Genomic DNA, 6,209 nt, shown 5'->3' with positions numbered 1-6,209 from the left:
TTTTTAGTTAACCTGTAAACAGTTCCTCCCTCTCATCACAGATGTGGCTTTAATTCCCCAAGCTACTCTTGATAATACTTCAATGTGCCTTTCATGATTTTTGGCCACATACTAATATTTTGTGTAATCCAAGAATCCCAACATGCAGAAAGAGGCTGTTCAGCCCATTGAGCTACATTTACCTTTGAAAGAGCATGCCACAAACCATCCGCACCTATCCTTGTAATGCCACATATTCTATGGCTAACCTACCTAGCCTGCACATCCCTGGACACTAATCTGAACACACGGCTACTCCATCTAACTTCGATTTAATGTTCTTGAATGCCTTGATTCTTTTTAGAGGTGTATCTAAATGAAAGTTGAGTAAGAATGTGTTGGGTCAGATTTCCAAGAAATTTGAATACATTGTCATAGATATAAACTTCAGAGCAAGGGTATTTGTATGAAGTTTTTAGTAATCTTTTTGTTCACTACACAGTCACAAGCCAGATTTTTGAACTTGTCTTGTGAACTGAAAGATGACCAGCTACATGTGCTTTGTTCATTAAATTTAAAAATTCACAGCTTTCCTTGAGCAGTAAGCTTCTAGCTTGACCAGACATGGCCACCTTGTGTAACACTGCAGTAGCTTTGAAAGCACCTACTGTTACTTCAGAACTAGAATGTTCAGGTTGTGTTGGCTCAGCAGCAGACAGGAACTACACAAGTAGGCACCAGAGGACACTATGACCCCTTAAGCCTGCCCTATTCAGTAGGATCCAGGTTAATCTGACAATCTTCATGCGCACTTTCCTGTTTTCCTCAACCCTTAATTTCACTACTAAACAGGAACCTATCCATTTCAGCCTTAAATATACTTCAAGGATCTTCCCCCTCCACCCCCCACAGCTTCCTGTGCCAAGGAGTTCCCATTGCTTGAAATCTTTTAGGAAATTAGTCCTCGTTCCTGTCTGAAATTGTCATCCTTCTATTCTGAGACTGTCCTCTGATTTTAGACCCTCCCATGAGGGAAATTATCTTCCCAGTATTTCCTGAAGTAGGTACTAAAATGCCTGTCAATTTTAGTGCACAACAATAGCCTATAACAGTGAATTGTCAAGGTTTTCACATGTTAAATGGCTATTTGCCCTAACCAGTTAAACAGTGGTTCTTCTCTCTGTAGAGATCTTCAGTAAATTATCAATCTTTTCAACTGTATTGCATGAAATCAGGACTTGGAATAGGGGATAATGTGTTAACATGATTTCTGCTTTAATAGGTGAATGGCAGATCCAAGTTTGACCCTGTCAAGGCATGTATTGGATAAGGTTGGGTGTGTTGGCAGGGGGTGCAGGTGGTAGAAATCCTTATGACAAAAGACTCCAATCAGCAGAAACTGGAGTGTGGACAGTGTAGGGGATTACTTAAACTCTGAGGCCACAACAAGGCATGAGAGAACATTGGGTAAAATAAGGGAATGTCTAAGGGTTCAAATGTCAGGGGCAAGAGTACAACCAGGAAACAGTTGAGCTGATTTAGGAACCAAAGAACAACTTGGAGTTGAAAGACAGGGAACATTCTCGAAGTACTTTATCTTTCTCCAACATGGAGAAGGATGATTATTGGGAAATAAATTAGGAATGGGAATTAAGATACAATTTCTCAATTTGGCATTGAGAAGGGGGAGCAATTAAGGGGCTTGTTTTTAAGCCTCTGGATAAATCCCCCAGATGTATCCCTGGCTTCAGTCAGAGCTGATGGGAGAAAGTCTGAAGTTTGACACTGATTTTTAAATACCTGTTATCAACTGAGGTGCTGGAGAACTGAAGGGCAGCTAATATCACATGCTTGTTCAAGGAGTGTGGTAGGGACAAACCAGGAAACTCTCTAGCCAGACCTGATGGCTAGGGAAACTTTCAAAAGAAATTCAGGAACAGATTTAACCTCCATTTTGAAGACTTAAACTAGAAGAATCAGCATGGCTTTGTTGGGGAGATTGGCTGGCTTGAAATTTGTGGAATTGACTAGACATGACTGCACCACTAGAAGCAGACTGTATGGACTTTAAGGCTTTTTACATGGTGTCATGACTGGTTAAGAATATTAAAAGCCAACAGGTTCCAGGGCAGTTTGATAAATTGGATCCAAAATTTCTTTAGTGGCAGAGGTTTGTTCTGGTAGCTGGAAGCCTGTGTCCAGTGGTATTCTACAGGGCTTGATGCTTGGTTACTCTGATATTAATATGCATGTTAATTCATGCAGGTGATTTAAACAACTGCAGATGGCATGAAAATTGGTATGGTAAATAGTGAGGAGGAAAGCTTTAGGCTTCAGGACGATACAGATGGGCAAAACAACCAACTTAGAATTAAGTTATGAGCAGATGGATTTTTGGATGACAAAACAGGCAAACGGTGAATGGTGGGACCTTTTTTAAAAGTACAGGGATGCTGATCTCCTAAGGTCATAGACACTTAAGTGGTAGAACATGGTTAAGAAGGCATGTGGGATTTTTTGTTGTTTGTTTTACTGCAACTTTTGGAGCCTGACACTTGGCTCAATGATCTATTCAGAAGGCAGTGTTCAAACAGACCAAGCTGTAGCTGACTGTTGCAGTTTTGGCCTTGGTCTCTTAGCAGCTGTGTTTGCTTGTTCATGTTTAATTGTGCGAATGTCCAGTTTTGGATTTCTCGACAAGAATCTCAGCAAGAGGGACACAAGTATAGCTCATTGAAACTTTACTGCATGACTTTTTTCTGAATACCTTCAAACAACTCCCTCTTTGGTTTGCAATCATCAAAGATTTGAAGTTGTGTGGAATGCTGACTTGCACTTTGAGTTCAGAAATGAATGAGCTGGGAGGTTAATGGGCTGATGCAAACATCAGTCGGCCACAGGGATACTGTGTGCAGTTCCAATTACCACAGTGGGAAGGATGATTGCACTAGAGGGTGAGAGTTGCATTTTAACATTTATGGGGTTCAGCAGGACATTGACAGATACTGCCAGACTTAACTTTGGCAAGCAATGTTTTTGTTTCAGACATGCTGTTCAGCAAATTCAGCACTTGCTGTTTATTACTGATTCCTTTTAAAGGAAAGAATTACTTTCCAATTCTAGAGTGATGACCAGGGGCAGAAGGTTCAACAAGCGAGAGTGAGGAGTATCTGGGACTATTTGAAACAGTGGTGGATGTAGGGAGCTTCTTGGCATCCAAATAGTGAATGAACACTTAGCATGGAACGGGCATAGTATGACATTCCAAGTGCTTCCAAAAGATTAGATGCTTGATAACCAAAATTTAACATGATTGGCCAAAATGCACCTCCTGGGCTGTAAAACTGACTAAAGTTACCAGGGCAGTTTGTTTACACTGTCATTTGTGGGGTATAGCTAGGTCGCTAGCTATTAGTGAAATGAGTGTCAGAGATAATGGGAACTGCAAATGCTGGAGACTTCCGAGACAATAAAATGTGAGGCTAGATGAACACAGCAGGCCAAGCAGCATCTCAGGAGCACAAAAGCTGACATTTCGGGCCTTCCCCCTCCATCAGAGAGGGGGATGGGGAGAGGGAACTGGAATAAATAGGGAGAGAGGGGGAGGTGGACCAAAGATGGAGAGAAAAGATAGGTGGAGAGAGTACAGGTGGGGAGGTAGGGAGGGGATAGGTCAGTCCAGGGAAGACTGACAGGTCAAGGAGGTGGGATGAGGTTAGTAGGTAGCTAGGGGTGCGGCTTGGGGTGGGAGGAAGGGATGGGTGGGAGGAAGAACCAGTTAGGGAGGCAGAGACAGGTTGGACTGGTATTGGGATGCAGTGGGTGAGGTGGGGGGAAGTTGTGGTGCAGTGGGGGGAGGGGACAAACTGGGCTGGTTTAGGGATGCAGTAGGGGAAGGGGAGATTTGAGACTAGTGTCCACATTGATACCTATGGCTGCAGGGTTCCCAGGCGTAATGAGTTGCTGTTCCTGCAACCTTCGGGTGGCATCATTGTGGCAGTGCAGGAGGCCCATGATGGACATCCCATCTAGAGAATGGGAGGGGGAGTGGAAATGGTTTGTGACTGGGAGGTGCAGTGTTTGTTGCGAACTGAGCGGAGGTGTTCTGCAAAGTGGCTCCCAAGCCTCCGCTTGGTTTTCCCCAATGTAGAGGAAGCCGCACCGGGTACAGTGGATGCAGTATACCACATTGGCAGATGTGGTATACTGCATCCTGCAGACAAGGGTGGCGCAGTGGTAGTATGGCACACTGACCTCCTACATCGCCGAGGCCAGACGCCAACTCTCCGATGCCTCCTCGATCATGACCCCACACCCAAGCACCAAACCATCATCTCCAACACCATTCACTATCTCATCACCTCAGGGGACCTCCCACCCACAGGCTCCAACCTCATTGTTTCCCAACCCCACACGGCCCGTTTTCTATCTCCTTCCCAAAATCCAAAAACCTGCCTGCCCTGGTCGACCCATCGTCTCAGCCTGCTCCTGCCCCACCGAGCTCATCTCCACCTATCTGGACTCCATTTTCTCCCCTTTGGTCCAGGAACTCCCCACCTACGTCCGTGACACCACCCACACCCTCCACCTCCTCCAGGACTTCCAATTCCCTGGCCCCCAACACCTCATATTGACCATGGACGTCCAGTCCCTGTACACCTGCATTCCGCATGGAGATGGCCTCAAGGCCCTCCGCTGCTTCCTGTCCCGCAGGCCCGACCAGTCCCCCTCCACCGACACACTCATCCGCCTAGCTGAACTCGTCCTCACACTCCAACTTCTCTTTTGACTCCTCCCACTTCCTACAGACTAAGGGGGTGGCCATGGGCACCCACATGGGCCCCAGCTATGCCTGCCTCTTTGTAGGTTACGTGGAACAGTCCCTCTTCCGCACCTACACAGGCCCCAAACCCCACCTCTTCCTCTGGTACATTGACTGACTGTATCGGCGCCACCTCTTCCTCCCCAGAGGAGCTCGAACAGTTCATCCACTTCACCAACACCTTCCACCCCAACCTCAAGTTCACCTGGGCCATCTCCAGCACATCCCTCACCTTCCTGGACCTCTCAGTCTCCATCTCAGGCAACCAGCTTGTAACTGATGTCCATTTCAAGCCCACCGACTCCCACAGCTACCTAGAATACACCTCCTCCCACCCACCCTCCTGCAAAAATTCCATCCCCTATTCCCAATGCCTCTGCCGCATCTGCTCCCACGATGAGACATTCCACTCCTGCACATCCCAGATGTCCAAGTTCTTTAAGGGCCGCAACTTTCCCCCCACAGTGATCGAGAACGCCCTTGACCGCGTCTCCCATATTTCCCGCAACACATCCCTCACACCCTGCCCCCGCCACAACCGCCCTAAGAGGATCCCCCTCGTTCTCTCTCACCACCCTACCAACCTCCGGATACAACGCATCATCCTCCGACACTTCCGTCACTTACAATCCGACCCCACCACCCAAGACATTTTTCCATCCCCACTCTTGTCTGCTTTCCGGAGAGACCACTCTCTCTCCGTGACTCCCTTGTTCGCTCCACACTGCCCTCTGACCCCACCACGCCCAGCACCTTCCCCTGCAACTGCAGGAAATGCTACACTTGTCCCCACACCTCCTCCCTCACCCCTATCCCAGGCCCCAAGATGACATTCCACATTAAGCAGAGGTTCACCTGCACATCTGCCCATGTGGTATACTGCATCCACTGTACCCGGTGCGGCTTCTTCTACATTGGGGAAACCAAGCGGAGGCTTGGGGACCGCTTTGCAGAACACCTCTGCTCAGTTCGCAACAAACAACTGCACCTCCCAGTCGCAAACCATTTCCACTCCCCCTCCCATTCTCTAGATGACATGTCCATCATGGGCCTCCTGCACTGCCACAATGATGCCACCCGAAGGTTGCAGGAACAGCAACTCATATTCCGCCTGGGAACCCTGCAGCCATATGGTATCAATGGGGACTTCACCAGTTTCAAAATCTCCCCTTCCCCCTACTGCATCCCTAAACCAGCCCAGTTCGTCCCCTCCCCCCACTGCACCACACAACCAGCCCAGCTCTCTCTTTCTCCCCCCCCCCCCTCCCCCCAACCCACTGCATCCCAAAACCAGTCCAACCTGTCTCTGCCTCCCTAACCAGTTCTTCCTCCCACCCCAAGCCGCATCCCTAGCTACCTACTAACCTCATCCCACCTCCTTGACCTGTCCGTCTTCCCTGGACTGACC

Source organism: Stegostoma tigrinum, chromosome 12, assembly GCF_030684315.1.
Source record: "Stegostoma tigrinum isolate sSteTig4 chromosome 12, sSteTig4.hap1, whole genome shotgun sequence".
NCBI classification, from domain to species: Eukaryota; Metazoa; Chordata; class Chondrichthyes; order Orectolobiformes; family Stegostomatidae; genus Stegostoma; species Stegostoma tigrinum.
This window is presented reverse-complemented; position numbering follows the sequence as displayed.